Source organism: Nomascus leucogenys, chromosome 20 (genome assembly GCF_006542625.1).
Source record: "Nomascus leucogenys isolate Asia chromosome 20, Asia_NLE_v1, whole genome shotgun sequence".
NCBI classification, from domain to species: domain Eukaryota; kingdom Metazoa; phylum Chordata; class Mammalia; order Primates; family Hylobatidae; genus Nomascus; species Nomascus leucogenys.
Genome location: NC_044400.1, coordinates 68,288,805 through 68,315,165, shown reverse-complemented (window position 1 = coordinate 68,315,165; position 26,361 = coordinate 68,288,805). Strand labels below are relative to the sequence as shown.

Below are 26,361 nucleotides of genomic sequence, written 5' to 3'. Positions count from 1 at the left end.
TATAATCTAATTAATGGCATTTGTACCCAAACTAATTTGAAATTTTAATGTTTTAAAACAATGTCAGAAATCTTGAGTATTCACATATTTGGCACACATTTCTAAGAAGACAGCAGATGTATTCCATGTGTTTCCAGAGAAACATGAATGTACACATGAATAAAAGGTGCAGGAAGGCAGAGTCTAGTTAGCATGTGGAAGAACATTTGGCCTTCAGAGACATCCAACAATGGAGTGGGCAGCCTAAGGACATATTAACCCTCCTCAGCTTGAACAGGATTTTAGGAGAAGCTGCAGCGTCATACACTAAAACAAAAGAAATAATCTTCTCCCCATACTTTCTTTTAACTCCATCTGGGTAATCCCCATCTCAGTAAGTAATAGCAATATCCGCATACTTGCTGAAGACAAATATTTTAATCTTCTGTTTCCTTTGTCAGCCATATCTGATATATCGGCAAACAACATCTCAAATCCATCTACTTTTCCCCATCCCCACGGCCACCATCCTGGCCCAAGTCAGAATCATGTCTCCTGTTGACCACTGAAAGAGCCTCCTCAATCATCCACACTCTTTCCTCTCTGCATGGCCGCCTGAAAGCTACATCTACTGATATATCTGATTAAAGCCTAAATCAAATCACACCACTCCCTTACTGGTAGTTCTTCAAAGATTTCTCAAAGCACTAAAATGAAATCCCAAATTGAAAATTGAAATTCCTTTCCCCGATCTACAAAGATGAAAAAATCTGGCCCCCACTATGTCTTCAATTTAATCCCAGGCCATTTGCTTCATCCATATTCATTTTTTTCCCTCTGTCTTTCTTTTGCTGTACTTGCCATTGGCTCCTGCCTGTTAGTTCTCTCCCAAGATGCTCACAGGGCTGGCTTCTTCTCAAATATGTCTTTGTTTAAATATCACTTCCCCTGGGAGGACTTCTGTGACCACCCCAACTAAAGTAGCCCCAAACATACTGTCTTTCATCTTCTTCTTTTGCTTCTTGTTATCATATTTCTTTTTCCTTTAAAAATTGATTTCTTCTAATGCAAGATCAAGGAGAGAAGGACCTTGTTCATCTTGTCCATTGTTTCATTCAAAATACCTGGCATCAAGCAATTGTTTAATTAATACCAATAGAACGAATGTCAGTTACACTTTATCATGACCACATTCCATGCAGCAAGAACCCAAAGGCAATGTCAAAAGGGTCTGGTGGCTCACTGAGGAGCCTTCTTAGAGAGTTGTGCTGCCTCCTTCAAATCCCTCTGGTCCAACTGATGTATTAACTCTTTGGGAGCCATTTAATACAGTGACACTTCATGGCATGACTGTTTCCTGTTTCTCAAAAAATAACACATTCTTTGAAGTGTAGCTATTGAAAAAATAGCTATCAAGAACACACGGGCATTTGCTCTTAATTCCCTCTTATCACTCTCTGGCCATTCCCTGGGTGGAGGGTTCTGCCCACTTCTGGAGGGTCAGCACCTTGAAGGCAGACACCAGCTCTTAGCCTTACACCTGGTCCCTCTTACATTTTATCCCTTCCAGCACACATGCTAGTCATGTGGTAGGCTTTTGGATACTGGTGAGTGATTTAAAAACAAAACTGTGAAAACCAGGCATACTTTTAACAATCCCTAGGAAGGTAAAGCACTTTCATCTTCAAAACTCCAACATATATTAATAAACTTTGCATCTATGCATTCAGGTATGTCAAAGAGGTGATATGCTGTATACATCTTTGGAAGGGAGGCGAATGCTGGCTTTGGGAGACTATGAAGGTAGCACTAGAAAGAGGGCCTCTGGAGCTCTTGTGCAGGGAGAAAGTAGGCAGCGCTTTCTGTGAGTCTGTTATGGGAGCTGCCAAAGAACTGCCAGTTTCCCTCTACATGGACACCTCTAGCCAGAGGAAGCTTGGGATAAGGGAACGATCACAGGCTTTGGATAGGGCCTAGACAAATCCTAGCCCCACCACCTACTAGCTGAACCTCCTTGAACAAGCCATTGAGCTTAGCTGAGGCTCAATTTCCCTTGCATGCAAAAAAAATTTGATGGTTATATCTACATTATAGAAATATTCAGAAGATTAAGTAAATTTATGTATGGATAAGCTCCTGAGAGTCTTGGCACCCAGTATAGAGATATTTAATTTACATAAGCTTATTTCCTCCCTTTCCTGAGAACAGAGAACACAAGGATATCAGGTTTCCCACACTGCAGAAATTTGAACAGTCTAAGAATTAAGAAGTAACCACACCATCATCCAAAGTCACTGTTTCCCTCATATCATTACCCCAAGAACTAACCCCTAGAATGATATCCCTTTTAACAATATCTTCTTGATCCTAGCATGGCTAAGGAGAGAGAGGGCAAATCAAATTCTGGATTGGGTAGAAGGTGGATGGTGGACTCATTCACTGAAACATGAGACATAGGAAAAGAACAAGATGGTGAGTTTGGTTTGGGACTTGGTGAATCTACAGTACCTGTTCAACATCCAAATGGGAATTTCCAGGAAGTGTTTGGACATACAGGTCTGAAACTCTGAAATGAGTTCAAGATGGAGACAGATACTTAGGAGAAATGATATAAGTAATAGTTAAAACCATAAGAGTGTGTGTGTGTGTGTGTGTGTGTATTGGGGAGCAGGAGATGACATCCATGGAGAATGTGTTAAGTGAGGAGAAAACTTGTTCAGAAGGGCTATCCTAGAAAATATCCACAATTATGAGGGTCAGTGGAAGCAGTGGGGTGCTAGTGAATAGTAAACAGCCTGCTCTTGGAGTGAGGAGAAGCTGATTTTAAACCATTGCCAATTTCTATGGTGTAAATACTCCACCATAACCAACTTCAAGCCACCAACAGGATATCAACAGGCTTACAAAAGTTGTGAAAAATTAACATATGCTCTCACAAGCAGGTATGAGTCAGGAGGGTGGCAGGAAGGAGAGAATGTAAAGGATGAGGCAAAACCAACCAAATAGTATGGGGAGTAAATGGAAAAAAGGAAACAAGGACAGTAGTGTTATGAAAACCAAGGGACTTGAGTTTCTTAGTAGGGATTGTGGCAATCACAATAGAAAGTCTCACTAAAAGTATAAAAATTAGCTGGGCATGGTGGTGGGCACCTGTAATCCCAGCTACTTGGGAGGCTGAGGTGAGAGAATCACTTGAAACCAGGAGGTGGAGGTTGCAGTGAGCCAAGATCGCACCACTGCATTCCAATCTGGGTGAAACAGCAAGACTCTTGTCTCCAAAAAAAAAAGAAAAAGAAAAAGAAAAAAAAGAAAGTTCCAGTAGATGAACAGGTAAACACAAAAGATGTCATTAGGATTTGCCAATGTGTAGATGAGTGAGGCCTCAGAGGCAGATTCAGAGAAAGGGTAAGAAGCTATTCAAACTGTCTTAAGAGCAAACAAATGAGAAGGAAGTGAAGACACATAGAGACAGTCTTTTCCAAACAATGGTTTAGGAAGGCAGGAGAGACATCAAGCAATGTCTCCAGTGGGAGAGAGGATCAAAGTAAGGTAGAGTTTGAGCACAATCTAAGAAACATGAGCCACAAGGTGGACAAGAGCGTAGCAGCCAAAACATGGTGGAGATCAATGGCTGCCCAGTGTTCTTCTGCCTAATCTGTTAGTATTACTTTTACCAAAAAAGAAACAGTAGTGACCCAGCTTGATTTCTGAGATCACAGGCAGTTGGGAGAAATCCTGATCCTCTCATGTTCCAGCTTTGTGATCTCAGACAAGAATCATTTCCTCAACTGTAAAATGGAGATAATAATAACCCCATCTTTTGGGGTTTTTATGAAGATGAAATTATCTAAAACACGCAAAGCACCTATCAGAGTACCCAGCATATAGTAGGTCCTAGATACATTTTAGTCTCCATCTCTTACCCACAACATTAGAGCATTAAAACTAAAATTACCAAGGTATCCTGTGTTCTACCCATGACTAGGGAGGAAGGAAATGTTCCTTCTGCTGTGTAAATCACACAGCTTCAGACACATGAAAAGACAAACAGGATGGATCTTTCTTTTCCCTTCATACACATCTGCAGTGCAATGAAGTGGTGAACTTCCACACACATGGGATGAACTAGGAGCTGCCACATGAAGGAAAATCCATTCATAAAGTACTTGGAGTATCATCTGGAAAAAAGATGTTATATGAATACCTGTGATCATTACCAATTACATATTCCATTGGTATGAATCATCAGAAGATATAGCATGAATAACTTCAGAAGATAATATCTAGGAAATTAACTTGCTTCAGCTTTTCCTAATTTGACATTACCTATTTTTAGGATTTTATTAGTTTGTTTTTTGTATGAATTAAATACAAGAGTAACATTTGTTTTAAATCCCTTAAATTATTCTTTTGGGACTAAAAACTTTATTTTCCTATGGTAAATATAAGAAAGGCAGTTACAGGAGTGTAAAAGTCAGTCACTAATATGTAAATTAAACAAACTGATCCACATATTTTAAGTAATAGTGGTTACTGTACCCTGGATCTCATATAAATATTGAAGTAAGTTTATTTATATTAGTTGGCCAGAATTTGAAGATAAAAAAAGAAAGATCACTTTAAGTTTAGAAAAATCTTTGGCCCAAATCTCTGTAACAGTGTAGGTAGGCATCACTTCTCATTAGAAAGCAACCAAAAGAAAGCCCTCTGTTCCAGAAAATACCATCACGTTTTCAAATATGCGTGTACTATAATTCTTCCTATTGAATAAGCAATACAAATGTCTCTTCATGTGCTATTATGCTACAAGAATTAAGAAGACATGTTTTTAAATTTTTGAATTATCTATTTTCATTACTAAATCAACAAAATGAAACAGCAGCCTATGGATTGAGAAAAAATATTTGCAAACCATGTGTCTCATAAAGGGCTAATATCCAAAATTTGCAAATAGCTCATACAACTCAATAGTGAAAAAACAAATAATCCAGTTAGAAAATGGCCAAAAGACCTGAATAGACATTTTTCTAAAAGAGACATAAAAATGGTCAATATGTGTATGGAAAGGTGTTCAACGTTATTAGTAGCAGAGAAATGCAGATCAAAACCATTATGAGATACCACCTCACATCTGTTAGGATGGCTGTTACCAAAAAGTCAAAAGATAAATGGCGAGGATGCGGAGAAAAATGAATTCTTGTACGCTGTTGGTGGAAATGTAGACTGGTACAGCCGTTACGGAAAACAGTATGGAGGTTTCTAAAGACATTAAACACAGAACTAACATATGACTTAGTAATCCCTCTTCTGGACATATACCCAAAGGAAATAAAACCACTACCTAATAAAGATATTTGCACTCCCATGTTCATTGCAGCATTTTCCACAATAGTCAAGATACGGGCACAATGTGTGTCCATCAGTGGATGACAGGGAAAAGAAACTGTGGTACATATATGCAATGGAATGTTATTTGGCACCACGAAAAGAATGAGATCTTGCCATTTGCCACAGCATGGATGAGCCTGGAGAACATTATGCGAAGTGAAATAAGCCAGATACAGAAATCAAAATACTACATAATCTCACCTATATGTGAAATCTTTTTTAAAAATTTAAATATACAGAGATACGTAATAAAGCAGTAGTTACCAGGGATAGCAGGGGGTGAGGGGGAAGGAAATGGGAAGAGGTAGATTGAAGAAGGTAAAATAGCAGATGTAAGATGAATCAGTCTAGAGATTAAATGTTTGTACATGAGGGCATAGGTAATATAACTGTATGGTATATGTGATTCTTACTAAATGAGTAGATTTTAGCTGCTCTTGCCACTAAAAACAAAACAAATGGATAAGTATGTGAGATTATGGATGTTATTTGCTTTACTATAGTAGCCTTTATACTATCTATATGTATTCAATAATATCATATTGCATAGCTTAAATATACACAATAAAGTTTACTTTTAAAAATTAATTCATAAATATAAAAATAAAAATACCAAATAAATTTGAAGTCACAGTTATATAATTCTACTGTGGGTCCTTCCCCTCAATCGAAAATAACAGTGGTTATTTCGCTGTGTGTCCTTCCAGATATTTTTTATTTTCCTGTGCATTTAAATATAAACATACATATACATACACACACACACACACACACACACACACGTGAAATATATACAATGTATTGTTTATTGTTAAAAAAGGCAATAATGTAGAGTATATTACTTACCAATTCCCCTTCCCTAGGGGAGGAACTATGGAGAAGAATTTATAAGTAATATACTTTACATCTATATATATGTTATATATAACTATTACATATAACATTATAATATATATGTTATATGTAATAGTTATGTGTGTGTATATGTATAACTGTTTCATGTAGAGGAGGAGAATTAAAGAGTGATATATGCTATATTAATGAACAACACATTTTAAGCCTTTCTATGTTAGTACATTTCATTCAGTGTGGCATTTTACTAAGTATGGATGCACATGATTATTTAAGCTTTGCCCTATTGGTGGAGATATAGTTGCAAGATTCAGAAAAAGGGTAGGAAGCAAGATTTATCAAAGATCAGTTATCAAAGATCATTTATATATAAATATAATCTCACTTCTAAAAATCAGTAAGAAAAAGATAAACAACCCAATAGAAAAAATGAGCAAAAAATATGGACAGCCAGTATACAGAAGGAAATGCCTACAAAAATAATGCTCAACCCCAGTATTATCTAAGGTAACTGTTCCCAAGTGGTCTCCGAGATCATTTCCAGGGATACACATGATTAAAACTATTTTCATCAAATTTCTACACTCACTATTTGCCTTTTACTTTGTGTTGACACTGCACTGAGAGTGCACAGCAATAGTGAGAAAAACTGGGATTCCTTAGCACAAATCACAAATCCTTAACAAAGGTACCAAGCTATATAGAAGTAATCATATTTGTCACCGCCATGCACTCAGAGTTTTACAAAATTCCCTGATGAAGCAGTACAAATTATATCTCTACCATGGAGTACATGAGTTTTTAATTTTCTGAGGGATAGACAGAATGAGAAGAATAAAGACCATCCTAGGAAAAACACTTGTATGATTGTTGCAAGCTCAACTAGTGGCTTAATCTGTGCAATACCATTTTAGTTGAAAAGCAACCCACAAATTACAGTTATTCAGATGTATATTTGGCAGATATTTTCTCAAAAATGAACAAAGTGAGCCAATCACATCAAGAAAGACAATTCACAGTATTTATTGTCAATGACAAACTTTGAGCTTTCTTGAAAAAAATAAACATTAGGAAAGTTATATCTGCCTATGTGAGTGTGACAGCTTCTTAATACTTTAAGCCCTTTCTGATGAGATTGATGATGATATTAATGAGTGAGTTTTTTTGTTGTTGTTGCATAATGAAATGTGTCAAATTTGGAAGATACGCAAAACTAAGTGAACGAATATTTTCCAAATAACCAAGGCATGTTATTATAAATTCATGAGTGGGTAAAATATCCATTCAAAGTGCAAGATGGACTAATGGATTTTAATATTACAGAGCATGAAAAGTTCATTGATATGGTTTCAGATTCCATACTAAAGCTAACACTTAAGAAAATATCACTTACAGAGTTAGGATGTAGCAACAAAGAATATTTATATTTATCTCAAGAGATTTCTGGAGTATTCCTTTCTTTTCCAATCCCAAATCTATGTGAGGCCAATTTTCTTCAAACAAAACAAATCAGCGGAGTGAAAGCAGAAACTAATATGAAAATCCATCCACCCTTTATTAAACAAATATTAAAGAGATTTGCAAACATTTGAAACTATGCCGAAACAAAACTTTGGAGTTCTCAAAATTTTTAAAGAGTGTCAGATGATCTTGAGATCAAAATCTTTGATATTCCTGGTCAGGGAAATGGAAGTTAAATTTAGATATCATTTTACATTCATCAGCTTGACTAAAATTTTCAGAATTAATAATATCAAGTGTTAGTGAGAGTAGGCAGAAGTGGATATTCTCACACTCTGAATCCTAAAGGGAATGTAAATTGGTAAAGTCACTTTTAAGTACAATTAAGCTGTGTCCATTACAGAGGTTAGCCAACTTTTTCAACGAAAACCACGTGGTAAATATCAGTATCTTAGATTTTGCAGGTCAAAGTTTTGACTACTGAACTCTGCCACTGCAGCACAATAGCACCCATAGAGGGTATGTAAACGGATGGGCATAGCTGTGTTACAATAAAACTTTATTTATATTTAAAATGTGTATGTTCTGTAACTGTAATTCTGTCCTTAAGTACTTAGTCTAAAGAAATGCTCACACCTATATAATGTTTAATAGACTTTGGGCACCATTCTAATCACTACTACTGATTTAATCCTCACAACAGCCCTATGAGATAAATATTATTGGTTTCTTTATTTTATAGAGGAAGAAATTGAGTCCAGAGTGGTTAAGTCGCTTGTCCAAAGTTATATAGCTAATGCATGTCATTGTAGCATTATTTTGTACAGCAAAATTATAGAAGTAACCTAAATGTTCAGAGACATTAAATATTATATTTGATCTGGTTTGTGTCTTTCCTTATACAGATCGCTCAAAATTAAGTAGTTTCCTGCCTTTATTTCTTGCCGTTCAAATTTTCTGAAGTAGATTTGAAGTCCCACTTTCTTCTTGGAGCTTTTGTTGACTCTGCAAGCCCATCGTGACCCCGTTACTAATTCTCATAGAACATTCTCTCTGGAGCTTATGGAATACCTATGGAGTTTATGTCCTCAATGATAATATGTTGTCAGGTGGCAGTAGGGGCAGGTGGGGGGAAGCCCTTTGTTTCTTTGACATGTCTCTGTCCCTTGGTAGACCAAGAGTTCCTCAAGGATCGGGAATGAATGGAATCTTACGCACCCTTTTTATTCCTCACTGTCTGTGGCCATCTCTACCACCTCCACTTCTACTACTCACATCCAAGCCACTATCCTTGCTAGTCTGAACTGAAAAAGTCTCCAGATGGATAGCCCTGCTTCCATTCTTGCTTACCTACCATACGTGATCTTCATAGCATCCAGGGTGAGCATTATACAAAGGTTAATTCAGATCAAAAGCTCAACTCAGAAGCCTCCTGTGGCTTCCCACTGGACAAAATCTCAAGTGTTCACCACAGCCTTCAAAGCCTGGCTTCCTTTAATCCGACCTCCTGTCCCCGGACTGCCCTGGCTCACTCTGCTCTGGGTACAAAGAGGTCTTTGCCATTTCCCATGACAGGCTGAGACCCTCCTGCTTCATGGCCTTGGCAGTGGCTCTTCCCTCTGCCTGGATGCTCTTCCTCGAAATGTTGGCAAGCCTCATTCTCTCACTTTATGAAGGTCTCTGCTCACATGTACCCTCAGCAGTGAGGCTTTCTCTGACTACCCTGTCTAAACAAGCAAACCTCCCAACCCAACTTCTTTACTCTCTCTTCCCTTACTCACTGTTAGGCTCTTCATGTCACATACCAGAACACAGTACATCTTGTGTTCATGTTTATTTGTTTACCATCCCTCCCTCCCCTCAGCCCAACCTAAAATAATGCCTGGGACTTGGTTGTTCAATAAATATATTGACTGAATAAGCCTCAGTTTCCTCACTTCTAAAATGGCAATAATACTGTCCCTCACAAGATTGATACTAATAATTATTACTGCTTATTTGATTATTAAAATACCACAAGTAATGCCTGGTATATTGCTAAATTCTTTGCCTGCGTTATCTCACACAATTCTAGTAACAGCCCAGTGAGATAGATAAGATCATTATTCCCCACTTTACAGATGAGGAAACTGAGGCACAGAAAGGATGAGTCACTTCCCAGGTTCACAGCTGTGCCAATAATACTCAAAGCAAGGAGTTGCTCCTAGAGCTAAGTAGAATAAAGAATGGGCAGACATGGTGGAAGCATAGGGCGCTTTATAAATGCAAGGAATTCCTGTTTACATTATTGCTCCAAGGAGGGCTTAGTGCATGATGCAAGAATTCCCCCTGCAACTAAACGAACCAGTGGTTGGGCTTCAAGAGAACTGGGTCTCAGTGAGTCACTGTGACTAAGAGGGACTGCTCAGGTGAAAAGAAGACTTTTCCCCCACAGCGAACTTTTCTTAAACGCTGCTTGGGAAGGGTGTTTGCTAAGTCCATTTTCTGATCAGATAACAGTTTGACACTAATTCTTCTATTTTCAGCTGGCACCAGACCCGGTCCTCGACTTTATCACCCATCGGTTATCTGTGTCGCCTGAAGGAACTCCGGGTAAGGTACAGGAAAAAGGTGGGGGTATTGTTGGAGCTTCCTGCTGGCCAGTACACTGGCCTATTGTTGGATTTATTTTTTTAAACTATCACATCACAATTATTTCGGCAACATCCTTTTTCCATCCTGGACCCGATACAATATTTATTGAACTACACAAACTGCGTCAATACACAATTCTTTCCATATTGTTGCCCAAGTTCTTTACGATATCTTTAAAAAAATTAATATCCATTAAAATATTTTGCTAATTGACACGTGATCAGCCAACTCTCCATGCTTCAATTTATGACTTTTTTAAAATAAAGAGCCTTCAGACAGAACTTTGCTCAACTGCTACATTTTTAAAAAACAAATGACAACAAAATGACATTTCTTGAGATTACTAAGGGCCAGGCACTATACTAGGCTTCATTCTGTTAAAGCACTACCACCACCCCATGACTGTTAATATTCCCATTTTACGGATGAGGAAACGAGCTAAGAAACGTGGTATAATCACACTCCCAATAAGTCATGAATGCTTACTCTGATCCCTGGGAGTCCTACTCCAGATCTCTGACTACATTCCAAAAAAAAAAAAAACAAAAAAACTTGTCCTTGAATCATTTTGCCACTTTAATTTGTGTTCAGCTGAATTCTGTAAGTAGTGAATATACACAGCTAGGCCCCCATCACCATCGAGGCTGGTGGTATGCCCTGGTGATTCAATCATGTGCACCTTAATAAGAGTCATTTGACTAGCTATTAAACCGCATTTTGAAAGCCACAACAGTATGGCAATACTGAAGCTGCTACAATACCCCATTTCTGTTTTCCCCTCCTAATTACTTCTATTGGATTATAGGAGCAAACATTCACAACCGAATCAGCATCTTGAGACCTGCTCTTTGCATCCTCATTAGGTGTGCGTTACTTTTCCCTACAGCTATGCTTTTGGATTCTTTAACTGTGGTGTGACCAGAATCATCGACTCAGAGACTCACTACAGAGAACTTATAGAGCTGGGAGGGGCCATCTTTGTTTTATTGAAAATAGGATGCCCAAAGAGGAAGGTGACTTTTCAAGGGCCACACAATCACAGTACCAGAGGGGTTACTGAAAAGAAAAAGAAGCAATGTTCATTGACAATCTGCTATGTGCCAGACACATTTCGTAATGAAATAACAGGAGTGATAAAGATAATTATAAAAAGTGACATATATTGAACATTTAAAATTTGTCAGGCACTATGCAAAATGCTTAATGTGAGTTTTTTCAAGTTTTTAATCTTCTCCAATTTAGAGACAAGCACTATTATTACTCCCATTGGACAGATGAGAAAACCTCTCAGAAAACCATGCCAGTCATGGAGACAGAATTCAAAGACACAAAGCTACCCAGCAACATGGCCCTGGCTTTATTTCAAACACGGGAAAATGCACTCAAAGTGCAGCCCTAACCTAGCCAAAAGAGTATCTTCCGAACTATGGATTTCTGCTGAGACAAACATGGAAGAAGACAGATGGATTTGGGTAGCCAGGGAAGTAATGGTGCCTGCCAGTCCCACTGGCTCTTTTCATAATGCGCAATTTATCTGCACTTTCCTGTACCATTTAAATACTAATGAGACCTTTAAGAAATGCATCATAAAAGCATTTTCAGCCTAATAATTCAGAAGCCTTGATCTTTCAGGTAAAAGGAGCACCACTGTCACACACACGCAAAGTGGTTCCTGTATCAGAGCAGATGTACAATCTTCTCAGGTTATCTCTGTGTTAAACCCACAGGTCTCTATCTCACTGATTCACCTCTGATCAAACTTTGAAGAAAATGACACCAGCCATCTGCCTATGCTTTTATAAATAAGTGCCACCTAAGGCTGCCACCCATCATCTCTGTGACCTCAGGTAAGTCACTCAATATCTCTGGTCCAGCTTTGTTCACCTGTCAGAGTAGAGGTGGACTGAACAAAATAGGTGGTTTCTCACTGCCAAATGCTCTAGGATTTCTTGACAAAGCATTCTAAGATGATCTCATTCAATGAACACTTGCCTCATGACCAGACTATTCAATGAGAGACTCTATAATGCTGAAGCAATATTGGCAGTGATCCACATTTGTGGACTAAGTCATGGCTGGTGAATGTATTTTGTATCCAGCAATACTGTGACCTTGGCTACCCTGTAATTCTTTACCACATGGGTCCAAATCTGCTTAGTGAAAAACCTGAATACCCCAGGGGCATTCCTACAGCTATAAAAAAAAAATCAATCTAAAATAATTTGCCAAAAAAAGCAGGATTCGTCTTGACACAAGGATTCTGTAGCTTAAATATACTAGGCATGGTGACTCAAAAGACCTCCCCCAAAGCAGCGGGCTTCATTAGGGTATGGAGGACTTCTCTGCTGGACTCTGAGTCTATGAAGAACAAATATATCAAATATGATCATTGGAATGTTCATAAAAATGCATGTCCTACCACTGGATTCTTGTCTTCTTATATACGCTGTACAGATGAGGAAAGTCAAGCACAGGCTTACCAAACTGATCAAAAGAGATGAAAAAGAATGTGATTTTCAGTCAGAACCCAGCCAGTTATAGCCCTGAATCGCTGCAGGTCAGGGTTTCTCCACCTTGCCAACATTGACCTTGGGGCTGGATGGTTCATGCTGTAGGGGACTGTCCCATGAATTGTCTGCTGCTTGGCAGTATCTCTGTCTTCCTCCCATTAGATGCCAACAGTGTCCCCCACCCCAAGTTGTGACAGCCAAAAATGTCTCCAGACTTTGACAAGTGTTCCCTATGGGACCATCACTATAGTGCTGTAGTTGCTCAAAGAACACAGCAGGAATAACAATTCTTCAGCTTCCCTGATGACCAAAGCCTGGCTTAGACCTTCTCCCTTCCCCACAGCTGACTCCATTCCATCGAACGTTCTCGCCAATCCCAGGCCTCCTTCTAATCACAGGGATTATCACGCCAGTCCGTGCTTTCAAACTCTCAAGACTTGTCCTCATGGGCTGCAGAATCTCAAATATAGCTTTTTGTGGCCTCCAGCCATGAGTCAGCTTGGTCCTGCTGCCCTAGCCATATGGTAGCAACAAACAGCCGCAGACACACTATGCCTTGCCACTCCTCCCTTGCACATGCTGTTCCCCTTGCCTGCAATGCCATTCCTGTCTTCTCAAATAGAAACTGGGCAGATTCATCCTCCCGAACCCATTACACCTGCGGGGATACTCCCTAGGTGCTCAAGAGCTATTAGTGGAACTAAATTGACTCTTTGCTCAGATGCCCCAGCCCTTGACCTCAGTCAAGTTACCTAACCCCCTCAGACCTCAGTTTCTTCCTCTGGAAGATGGGTGCAATGATTCCTCCCATACAAGGTTGTGAGAAATAAAGCACATCGAGGCTGCCACACAGTGAGTTCTCATCCAAAAGTTATTTTATCTTCCTGTTGCATGGAGATTATTTTACAAGAATGGGCACAATCTCTGGGCTATATCTTCACATGCTTAGTATACAGAAATAGAACTAAATCCTTTAAGTCTCTTTCTTTTGAATCCTGAGTAATACATCATTTTTTTTCAATTTTTTGTTTATTTTTCTCCTAAATATTTGGAATGAGAAGCCCTAGTTTGATACCAGTGTAAGGATGGAAGCCGTTCTAATCTTATGTGAATCAAAGAGCCCTGGCTGGGCATGGCAGCTCACACCTGTAATCCCAGCACTTTGGGAAGCCAAGGCAGGTGGATCACCTGAGGTCGGGAGTTCAAGACCAGTCTGACCAACATGGAAAAACCCTGTCTCTACTAAAAATACAAAATTAGCTGGGCGTGATAGTGGATGCCTGTAATCCCAGCTACTTGGGAGGCTGAGATAGGAGAATTGCTTGAACCGCGGAGGTGGAGGTTGCAGTGAGCCGAGATCGCGCCATTGCACTCCAGCCTGGGCAACAAGAGTGAAATTCCATCTCAAAAAAAAAAGGATACCTCTGGCTCTGGCCCTTGGTGAATTCTCTCTAAATAGCTCTATCTGCGACCCACAATGTTTGCAACCATCAGTAGTTTTTAGAAGGTGTCCAGTTTCCCACGGGAATATAAGGAAATTGGAATTATTAAACCAAACGATAAGAGAGATGGGAACAAAGCCACAGTCCTCCGCCCCCGAAGTCCAGCAAATTTGAACTTCTTTGTGCAACTGTTATAAAGATGCCAAGCCCCTCAGAGATTGGCGACCAGGAAAAGGAAGAGGACAAGGAAAGGAAAGAGTGTCCAGCGACTCACAGTCAGCTGAGTAAGGGGGCCATCCATCACCAGTGCTTCCTGGGCAGCCCGCATGGTTCCAGTCACAGAGGGCACGGGCTCCAGCCAGCCAAGGACAGAGGAAAAAACAACCTTGGCTTTGCTTTATTAGTTAAGTGAACGAGTCCTTAAGAGTATTGATGTATTGACTAATGATTCCAACATCCAGCGTGCTGAGTGCTCACATGTTTAAAGGGCAAGAGTTACAAATCAACAACTTATTAATTTAATTCCTCTTTGAAAAGGTGCCAAAGAGAGAAAGCAGAAAGAGAGGAGAGTTTATCATGTTTTCTGCAATATCACCTCCTCCTTCTCCTCTCTTAGCTAGTGAATAATCATAAACACCAGCTTATTTAAGTGCAGATTCCTGGGCCCCACATTCAGGTATTTGATTGTATTAGGTGATGGTTTAAGCCAAGGAATCTGTATTTCTTTACTTATCACCTCCCACACCAAGGGATTGTAGTGCAAGTGGGGAGCAAACCATTTTGAGAAACATTATTTGTAAGAGCTGATATCTGTGTTTTCTCCCACTTGACAGTTATGCCCTGCTACATTTCCCAACCCCTCTGCAAGGAGCTGGAGCCAGGTGACTGAGTTTTATACAACAGAAGTGGGTCGGATATTCACCACTTCCAGGCCTGACTCTAAGACCTCCTCCACCAGACTCACATTCTCTTTTTTTCTTTTCTTTTTTTTTTTTTTTGAGATGGAATCTCACTCTGTTACCCAGGCCAGAGTGCAGTGGCGCGATCTCGGCTCACTGCAAGCTCCGCCTGCCGGGTTCATGCCGTTCTCCTGCCTCAGCCTTCCGAGTAGCTGGGACTACAGGCGCCCGCCACCACGCCCGGTTAATTTTTTTTATTTTTAGTAGAAACGGGGTTTCTCCGTGTTAGCCAGGATGGTCTCGATCTCCTGACCTCGTGATCTGCCTACCTCGGCCTCCCAAAGTGCTGGGATTACAGGTGTGAGCCACCGCGCCTGGCACATTCTCTTTTTGCTTGTTGCCTGGTTGGATGAAGAGGCTTCAAAGGAAGCCCAGCTGCTAATGAGGAAGTCCCTGAATGATTCAGTGATGCAGATTCTCATCCCTACTCCTACCTACCTGTACTCTACCGTCATTCACATGACAGAGAGGGAGAGAGAGAAAAACCACCACCACCACCACCACCACACCTACAGCAAAAACCCTTTATTTTATTAAGGCACTGAGATTCAACAGATTTTTTTTCAGTTGCTAGTCTAACCTGGCGAATATACATTACTCTTTTCTATTCTACAATTTTATTAGATCTTCATTCTAAAGATCCAGGGTAAATGTTTTAAGGGCAAAACTAGGAAACAAACACAGGGGAAAATCAAAGAGTGATTCATCACATCAAAATCCAACCCTGCTTTCAGATATGGTAATAAAAACCCCTTAAAATGGAATAGGTCTCTTGGACTTTCTTTGCACAGACAAGATGACACCACAGATCTCTGCATGCCTTGGTGCCAAACTAATACAATACAGTAAGTGTAAGACTCGGGTAAAATTTAAAGTAAACACTAAAGATGGGTAGGTCAATTACCCCCAGAGTATTAATTAAAGGCCCTTCTCAGGCCACTAGAAATACAAAGGAATCTGTCACAGAGACAAGAAAAGGGAACTGCAACCAACTCTTATCCGTCCTCGGTCTCTGTGCCTTTCGCAGAGCTTCCAGCAGCGCTATGTTGGGCCAGAGCATCAGGAGGTTCACAACCTCTGTGGTCCGTAGGAGCCACTATGAGGAGGGCCCTGGGAAGAATTTGCCATTTTCAGTGGAAAACAAGTGGTCGTTACTAGCTAAGATGTATCTGTACTTTGGATCTGCATTTGCTACACCCTTCCTTGTAGTAAGACACCAACTGCTTAAAACATAAGGATGTTTCGGTCCCTCCATTTAACAGATATGAAGAGCATTTTAAGAGGTGCAGCCTCTGGAAGTGGATCAAACTAGAACTCATATGCCATACCAGATATGTTTGTCAATAAACTTATGACATGGAAAAAAAAAAAAAAAAGAAATAGCCAATAACGGTTGGGCGCAGTAGCTCACCCCTGTAATCTTAGCCCTTTGGGAGGCTGAGGTGGATGGATCACCTGAGGTCAGGAGTTTGAGACCAGCCTGGCTAATATGGTGAAACCCCGTCTCTACTAAAAATACAAAAATTAACTGGGTGTGGTGGCAGGCGCCTGTAATCCCAGCTACTTGGGAGGCTGAGGCAGGAGAATCACTTGAACCCAGGAGGCAGAGGCTGTAGTGAGCAGAGATCATGCCACTTCACTCCAGCCTGGGCAAAAGAGAGAAAAATCCATCTAAAAAGAAAAGAAAAAAAAAATAGTCCATACTGTATACCGGCCAGGCGCGGTGTGGCTGACACCTATAATCCTAGCACTTTGGGAGGTCGAAGTGGGCAGATCACTTGAGGTCAGGAGTTAAGAAACCCACCCACCTGGCCAACATGGTGAAACCCCGTCTCTTCTAAAAATACAAAAAATTAACTGGGCTTGGTGGTGTGAGCCTGTAGTCCCAGCTCCTAGGAAGGCTGAGGCAAGAAAATCACTTGAACCTGGGGGGTGGAGGTTGCAGTGAGACAGCGCCACTGCACTCTACCCTGGGTGACAGAGCGAGGCTCCATCTCAAAAAAAGAAAGAAAGAAAGAGCCTATACCTAGAGTTTACATGGTCATCTTGACACCTCCCTGGGCTCCAGTGACCAGTATTCAGAAACCACTGCCCTCAGCCCTATTGCAGGAAGCCTCTGCATTCTTCACGGGAAGGAAAAATAAGCATGGGAACGTTCCCTGCGACCAGCTTGACGCACAGGGGCTCGGGCTGGGCTGGCAGCAGTCTCAGCTCCACACGCCCTGCTGGAGACAGCATTAAGGGCACCACCTCACACCAGCTCCTGTGATCATGAGGATGCCCCAGCCTCCAAGAGAAGGGCCATTTTCCACCTGGTAAATGTGTCCATGTCCCTTTCCATGGAGAAAAAAGCACCTCCAACTCTCTTCTTTCTCTGTAAGCTAAATCAGCTTCACACCAGCAGAGAGCAGTTGACAACCGACTCTAGGGTTCAGCTCTTTGCACGTGGCTGTCTACAGTCACTCTGGGGATAATCCAATTTGACTTTGGAGAAACAAAGAGAAGGGGCATTCATCAGAGAGAGGTCAGGAATAGAATCTCTCATTCACCCTTCCAGCCACACTGGCCTTGCTGCCCCATGGACACTCCAAACACGTTCCCACCTTTGTGCTTGCCACTTTCTCCATCTAGAATGTCCTTCCCCAAACCTTCACAGGGTTCCTGCCTCAGCTTCCTGCACACCCCTGCTCCAGTGTTCCCCCGGAGAAACTTCCTCTCTAAATCAGCTACCCCCATTCAGGCACTCTCTAACCCCTTGTCCCATTTTATTTTTCTTCAAAGGCCTTATCTCCACATGGAAGTCTAATAATTGTTGTTCCTGCCTAACAGGATATCTACAGAGGACTTTGTGATAAGAGCTGGGACCTGGAGAATAGGAAGGTGATTGTGCAGATTTTCTTTCCGCTAAGTGCCATTTAAAAACAATCAATACACAAAAAGGCATCAATATGGAAAATACACATAATACTAAGTTAATAAAGATGTGAGTTACAAAGTAGCACACCTCACTTATGAATTACATTGGAAAGGACTGGGAAGAAGTAGAGGAATATTGAATTTAAATAATGGAAAAATAAGTAATAGTTTTTTACTTTTCAAAATATAGAATGCTACTTTATATTACTTTATTAATTTTAAGAATGCATTTAAGAAAATAAATACATAATTTATAAGCCAACCAAATCAAATAAATAAGTCAAAGAATTTCGTAACAATCTGGAAAAAAAAGAGAATGTGTGGTATAATACCCTCATTTGCCAGATGAAGAAATTAAGCCTCAAAGGGAAGTGAGTGGCCCAACGTTATACTCTACATTAGTCAATGAAAAGACAGGATGAAAAGAAGTTGGACTCCAGGCCGGTGCTTTTCCCACTGCATTATGTTCCATATTCAGTCAAAGAAAGGAGTCATAAAGGGAGCTGGACATAGGGAAAAAAATCTGACATATTCCACTGACATGTTAACTGATACAACATACAAAAATGTCCTGTCTTGGTAACAGCACCAAGACTATTATCTCATTCCCTGTATTAATCAGATCTTAACATCTTGAGCGAAAAATGAGCCTGTGTTGTTTGCAGAGTATGGCAAATTGTATTTTCCAAACATGGCCACATTAACACACATAATATCCCACACGCTTTTCTTGCAAGGTGGTGTAGATATTCCCACATCAATGGGTATAGGAGGCTCTGTTCCTTCTCCCTAAACCTGGCTGGACTTTTGTGACAACCTTGCCGAACAGAATCTGAAAGAAGTGATACCTTCTGGGACTAGGTGCTAAAAGATAATACGACTGCTGTCTGGCACAGTGTCTCTCAGAGGCTTAGCCCTTGGAACCCAGCCTCCACGCTGTGGGGAAGTCCAGGGCGCAGTCAGGAGCCAACATCAACTGCCAGACATGGGAATGAGCAAGCCCTCATTGCATTCCAATGCTCAGCCTTGGAAACACCCACAGGTAACACTGAGGGGAGAAGAGATGAGCTAACCTGCGGAGCCCTGCCCAGATCACAGATTAATACTCATCACAGATTAATACACAATCTAATACAATACAGTAAGTGTAAGACTCGGGTAAAATTTAAAGTAAACACTAAAGATGGGTAGGTCAATTACCCCCAGAGTATTAATTAAAGGCCCTGCTCAGGGCACCAGAAATACAAAGGAATCTGTCACAGAGACAAGAAAAGGGAACTGCAATCAACTCTTTTTTTTTTTTTGAGACGGAGTCTCGCTCTGCCGCCCAGGCTGGAGTGCAGTGGCGTGATCTCGGCTCACTGCAAGCTCTGCCTCCCGGGTTCACGCCATTCTCCTGCCTCAGCCTCCCGAGTAGCTGGGACTACAGGCGCTCACCACCTCGCCCGGCTAATTTTTTTGTATTTTTAGTAGAGACGAGGTTTCACCGAATTAGCCAGGATGGTCTCGATCTCCTGACCTCGTGATCCGTCCGCCTTGGCCTCCCAAAGTGCTGGGATTACAGGCTTGAGCCACCGCGCCCGGCCAGCAATCAACTCTTAAGAAATAGCCCATACTGGTTATAGAACATTATAAATGTTCTTTCATGCCAATAGAAAACAGGAACAACTAGAGAACCACTAAGGTACAGGATAGCGGTGCCCAGGTTTGTAGCGTTTTCTAGGTAAAGAAGGATTCCAGGAGATACAGCTACTTAAAGAATCATTAACTTGAGGTGGTAAAGAGGGCTCTTTAAAATGTAGAAATAAGAACCAGTAAATCATTGGCAAAAGATGATAATAGCACCAAGATTTCAAGGTGGTAGTTGGGGGCAATGGTGAAGAGGTGATCTATAATCAAATAGCTGCACTCCAAGACACTTCAAGACAATGAAGTCCAAGGGTGAAAAATATCAGGCATTCATATCCAAGTGGATATGAATATCCTCCTTTGCACATAGAAGATATCAACAATCCATGACAACATTCTATCCCTAACCTAACCTGACCACTTCAAAAACAATCCACTAGCATCTGTTGGAGCTGTCACATAAAATGCAATCCATTTGCTATCCCCGATGAAGTCCAGACCTCTCAAATTACCAAAGCCCAGAAAGATTGTCATTATAAAGCCCTACAGTAGTTACATATGCATTTTCCACACCTTTCTTTTAATCACATTAGACTCGTTTATCTTAGTGATTTAAGTGGACCTTAATAGATTATCTATTCTAGTTTTATCTTCAAGAGAGTAGGTATCACCCATTTTATTTTACTTTTGGGTCAATTGAGCCTGAGTAATGATAAGAGGCTTACCCTTAGTTTCTGTGCTTTAATATCTCAGGCAAGAACAGGGACCAAACCTATAAATTTGGGGACTCCTGATAGGACAAAGGTATTATTACTCGAAAATTTTTTATTGTTCCTGCATCACATTCTCAGGTTCCAGGGGCACCATTGTCAGAATGCAAATTAACATCTGCTGAAGGGGGTGTATTTTGCTGATTAAAATGCACAGCAAATACTATTCTCTGTATAAATTCTTAATATCAGAGAGGTCAGAGTCATCACCCCCATCCAACCCCTTCTGCCACCCCAGACAGTCACTCAGCACTGGAATCAAAGTCTGGTGGCAGAATCTAAAGGCAAAGCAAAACGAATATTCACTCAGGCAGATGGAAAAAGTTGCAGATTGTGTGAATGGATTTGTCTCTCCTCCTCTTTCACCCACACTTCTCCTTTCAAAGGATGAAGACTGAAGTAATTGTAACCATGCAGAGTATAACACAGAAACACTTCTTATTCACACAGGACACCGATTGCCAAAGACCTTCATCTCAGTGCCTTTCATTAGCCCAGTCTTTTAACTGTTTTGAGGATCTGTTTCTTCTCATAGGATGATGATGATAATGGTGGTCATGGTGTTGGTAATGATGTTGGTGATAACGATGATGATGCTGTTGACAATGATATTGGTGATGAAGATGACGTTGATGAAGATGATAATGAAGAGGACGTTACTGGTGATGATGATGCCGGTGATGAGAATGATTTTAATGAAGATTATGATGAAGATGATGACATTATTGGTGATGATGACGCTGGTAGATGATGTTGATGATGATGAATGGTGCTACCATTTGCCAGACACCATGCTAAGTGCCCCAGTGCATCATAAAGTTTCCTTCAGTTAATTCTCAACAATGCTATGAGGTGGGCATCATTAGTGTTATTATTATTATTTTAATTATCCCCGTTCATCAGGTGAGGAAGCTGGGGCCTAGAAAAGTTAAGTAACTGCCCAAAGACACACAGTAGCAAAATGTTTTAAATTAGAAATCAAGCTCAGGCAGGCCAGTTCTAGGGGCAGAATTCTAGTACACAAATGCAAAACTCATAAAAAAAAAAAAAAAAGCTCAGAAATGCTTGAAGTTTTGGTAAAGGTGCTATGCTGACCCCTCAGACATGGAGGTGATAATATCAGATGACTTTCTTCAGAAATGAGGGTTGTTTTGAAGAGAAAATTAAATCATGGATGTGAAGGTGCTTCTAAAACAACTACGTTCTATGAACACTACGTAACAGTATTAATTCATCTAATTCCAATAACACCAATACAAGGCAGTTACTGCTACTATCAACTTGCACTTTAAAATGAGGCAACGGACTCATCTTCAGTTAGATGACTTGGCTGAGGCATGGTCGACCTGAAATCCAGGCACAGAGAGTTCAGTACTTGGGCCTGAAATCGAAACCACTGCACCATGGGTGTTTCTAAAATTATGACTATTATTGAGTTACGAGCTTCTTACATCACAGAAGTACAGTTCACGTGCTTCATTTTTTGAGTTTGGAGCTGGTCATACCGATATGTAGATGTCCACTTTATCCAGTGATATTTTTGGTCGCCTTCCACCTTAAGTATTTGAGGAACATCCTGCTGTTTTAGGTTGCAAATTTGGAAGTGATCTAGAAAGTCAACGTGGTGATCCAAGAACAACACTCAGGATGTTCCTTGAGCCTGTTTTCCTACTTGCAGTATTTTCTTAGCCATGTATCTTAGTTTTGGGGACTTGTTCTTTCAGCGTGATGGTGACATGAGCCTATGTGAGTGGGTGGCCGTGTTGGGATGCCAGCCAGCAGCAACCCCAAATGCTTTATTGGAAGAAGCAGCCATTGCGTTTTGTACAAGGCAGCTGCAGAGGCAATCCACGACATTCAGAGGTGAAGGAAGGAGATGCAGAAGATGCCGTGGATTCAGTGTTTGGAAGACTAACCATAACCATATCAATATGAGGGAATAGTGAGAGAGCCCAGGAGCCTGCCACATGGATAGATTCAGTAGGCAACAGGACTCGCTGCATTCATTACACGAAAAGGAGCGGAGTCTTATCCACATCCAGAGATGGTTAGAATTGGAAGGAAGTTTAAATGTCATATTAGTCCAACTTCCATATCTTACAGGTAAGAAAAGTGGTGGCCAGAGGGGGAAGTGGCTCTTAAAAATCACAAAGCTAATTAGGGGCTCTGCAATCCTGCTGAAGGGGTGTATGTGTGGCGTTACCTGGAGCATATGGGGACCTGCGGTCACCCCCGCTGCCCTTAACATCCCTCTTTACCAGGTATAAAAGCCTCTCTGATCTGGCCTCACCATCTCTGCAGCCTCCCTCCCTTCTCGTGTCCACTCCATACCCACAACACTCACTTCCTTGCATTCTCTTTATTTATTTATTATTATTTTTTTTTTAGATGGAGTCTCGCTCTTGTCATCCAGGCTGGAGTGCAGTGGTGCAATCTCTGCTCACTACAACCTCCACCTCCCAGTTCAAGCGATTCTCCTGCCTCAGCCTCCCAAGTAGCTGGGATTACAGGCACCCGCCACCACGCCTGGCTAGTTTTTGTAGTTTTTATTAGAGACAGGGTTTCACGATGTTGGCCAGGCTGGTCTCGAACTCCTGACCTCAGGTGATCCGCCCACCTCGGCCTCCCAAAGTGCTAGGATTACAGGCATGAGCCACCATGCCCTGCCTCCTTGCATTCTTTAAACCCAAAAAGCCTATCTCTGATTTAGACCTGCACACACTGCTTCCTCTGGCAAATGAGTGAGACCCATATGTTGCACTCAGCAGTGTGTAGGAGCTCTCCTATTGCTAAATTTTCAGAAATTTTGTGAGACAGCCTCTAACTTCCAATTAAACAAATCATACTGAAAGCAAAAGTAATAAATAGTCCAAAATTCCTAATTATTTTGCTACATGTTACTATTATTGGTGCCCTTGGGGTTATTTATGTCTGTTGCATGATGGAAATACTGTACAATGGTGTGTGTCTTTTCTCAACCCCACACTCTGAATATATGTAGCTTCAAATGAGCCATAGTGGGAGTATTTACTACAGAAATTGGCAAATGCTACAATGCAGGGCTTGAGTTTTTATTTTGTTGACTGTGTAGATTTAAGAAAGCGATGCAAAAATGTTAATAATATGAATTAAGCATAAAAGTTTGCATGCCTGAAGCTGTACCATAATGAGTGGCAGAAAATTTGAGGAAATATTCTTCCAGTATTCGAGAAGTATTATCCAATTCAGGAGAGCAGTGACTCATGTCACCGATGAATGAATGAAGTTCAAATATTCATCTTTGTTGTTTCATTGTCTTCTTAGTCATTAATGTAAAAGAAAATATCAGCCAACATTCATGTCAAAACCACTCTTTTTTTTTTTTTTTTTTTTGAGACAGACTCTCGCTCTGTCACCCAGGCTGGAGTGCAGTGGCACGATCTCAGCTCACTGCAAACTCCGCCTCCCGGGTTCAACCAATTTCCCCTGCCTCAGCCTCCCAAGTAGCTGGGATTACAGGCGCCCACCACCACACCCAGATAATTTTTGTATTTTTTAGTAGAGAAGGGGTTTTGCCATGTTGGCTAGGCTGGTCTTGAACTCCTGACCGCAGGTGATCCGCCCACCTTGGCCTCCCAAAGTGCTGGGATTACAGGTGTGAGCTACCGCGCCCAGCTCATGTCAGAACTACTCTTATTCATCAACGAAAATTACATTTGGGCTATGACTACAAGAGTTCAGCAGAAATCAACGAAAGCATTTTGGGAGAATTAATTGGCTATATAGAATTTATAATAAAGAATATTGTATATTTTATTATTATCCATAAACTGTAAACTATATATCTTTCTAGTAGTAAAACTTACAATAAGCGTACTTATATATAGACACACTCTTTTTTTTTTAAAGACCCAATTGTTAAACATTTATCCACAGAGCTCTCACTTCTGTACTTTGCATGGGTCTCTACTCAGGGAAGTCTTCTTTGACCACGTTATCCAAAGTAGTGTACATCATATGTCTCTATCCTGTGACTGTATTCTTCTTCATGTTATTTTTATTCTTTTATCTTTATTTTTTTATTTTTTATCTTTATTTTTCTTCACCACAAATGGATACCTGAACTTCAATCATTCATCCATGACATCAGTTACTGCTCCTCTGAATTGGATAAACTTTTCAAATACTACTTAATGCTATGGCATATATATATATATATATTTGTTTACTTGTTTATTGTATGGTTCCTTCAACTGAATTGTAAGTTCTATTCTGGCTAAAAGAATCTTTGTTGTTATCACTGCTTCTTTTTCCCTTGCGCTGAGAATGGATGACTGGCATAAAGCAGATACTCAATTAAAAAAAAAAAGTTTTCAAAGAATGAGAGCAATAGACCTTCTCAGATTCTCAGGTAAATTCATGGCATCTTTTATTATAAGTCAGCGTAGGCAGGACTCTCGATCCCTTTCATACTGTTACAATTAAAAATAATATTTGCAAATAGTTTAGAAATCAGAATAAGGCAGAAACAAACCAGAGAAAAGATTTCACAACCGTGACTATTAATTAACTTTCAGTATGTTTTAGCAAAAGATGACAAGATCAGAAAATATGTTTCCTTGAGTTCTGCAAACAAAGCAAGAAAAGCAAAAGATCCACTATATTCGAAGCAAGGCTGTCCAGATCATTGTTGGGGAGCCGACATGCTTCTAAGGCCAATTCTAAGAGTCCCATTGGCAGCCCAGTGACAGGGGAAAGCAATCAGATAAGGAAGATGCTCACCATCTAATGGGGGTTCGAAAAGGCCAAGTGGCAGGGTGGTAAAGATGCTGTGAAGGAGAATGGTGTATCGGGCATTTCCTCTGCATTTGAGAAACAGCTGAGCACCCTGGGAATATTTAGCCCAGGGTGCTATATTTAGCAATGAGAAGACCTGGAGCCTTGGGATAATAAGCTCCTCATATTTGGATAGTGGAGGGCTCTCCGGTAGAAGAGAGAATGAACTTACTTTGTACAAGTTCAGAAAAGGGCTGGTGAATGATAGTGACTAAGAGACAAACTTGAGTTTAATTTCTTTACATTTTCTTTTAACTAGAACCCTAAGTCAATAAGATGGATTGCCTCAAAATGGAGTGGGCTGCCTATCACTGAAAGTGCTGGAGCACAGGACAGGGTTGAGCTAGAACCTGGAAAAGAGAACCTGGCATTCGGCCTGGGGTTAACCTTGGCGGTGTTAATGGTCTCTATTCACCAGTTGATCTTATGACCAAAAAAAAAATGTTCTTTGTCCTTAGGCTTTCTATTCTTCTACTTTATTCCTTAAAACATTCAACAAAGAAAAACCAAATTATTCCAATTCCTAAAGAGTTTTCTAAAACAAGGAGTATTTTGGCATTTCTTAATATTATTTTTACATTTTATATTATTCTGCATTATTTTTAGTCTTAAAACTTAATATTTGAGAAAACAGCATTGGTGGCAGAGTTTTTTTCATGATCCTATTGACGTATAATGTGTAAATCCCAAAATTCATGTGTTTTAATTTTTAGTAAATTGCCCAAGTCATAACAATCATCACCACAACCAGTTACAGCAGGTTTTCATGATCCCAACATGATCTCTCATGTCAGTTGCAGGAATTACTGTTTCCATCCACGTAATCTACAATATGTGGTGTTTTGTGAAACGCTTCTTCTATTTAGCATAATGTTTTTGAGGCTCGTCCACGCTGTAGCAATGGATCCGAATTTCATCCTTTTATGGTCCCTACTGTACAGATATATCCATTTTGTTTATCCAGTCATCGCTTAACAGACATTTGGGGTTACTTCTGCTTTTTCAC

The 26,361-nt window shown here is 40.5% G+C and overlaps 1 protein-coding gene and 1 pseudogene across 6 annotated transcripts in view; one reads left to right on the top strand and one right to left on the bottom strand.

Moving 5' to 3' along the window:
* LDB2 (LIM domain binding 2) overlaps positions 1-26,361 on the bottom strand; it is a 396,392-nt gene that overhangs the window by 345,117 nt on the left and 24,914 nt on the right. The window lies entirely within an intron of this gene.
* LOC115831914 lies at positions 15,552-16,584 on the top strand (annotated as a pseudogene). The gene has a single exon (XR_004027407.1). The product of XR_004027407.1 is annotated as a cytochrome c oxidase subunit 7C, mitochondrial pseudogene (transcript).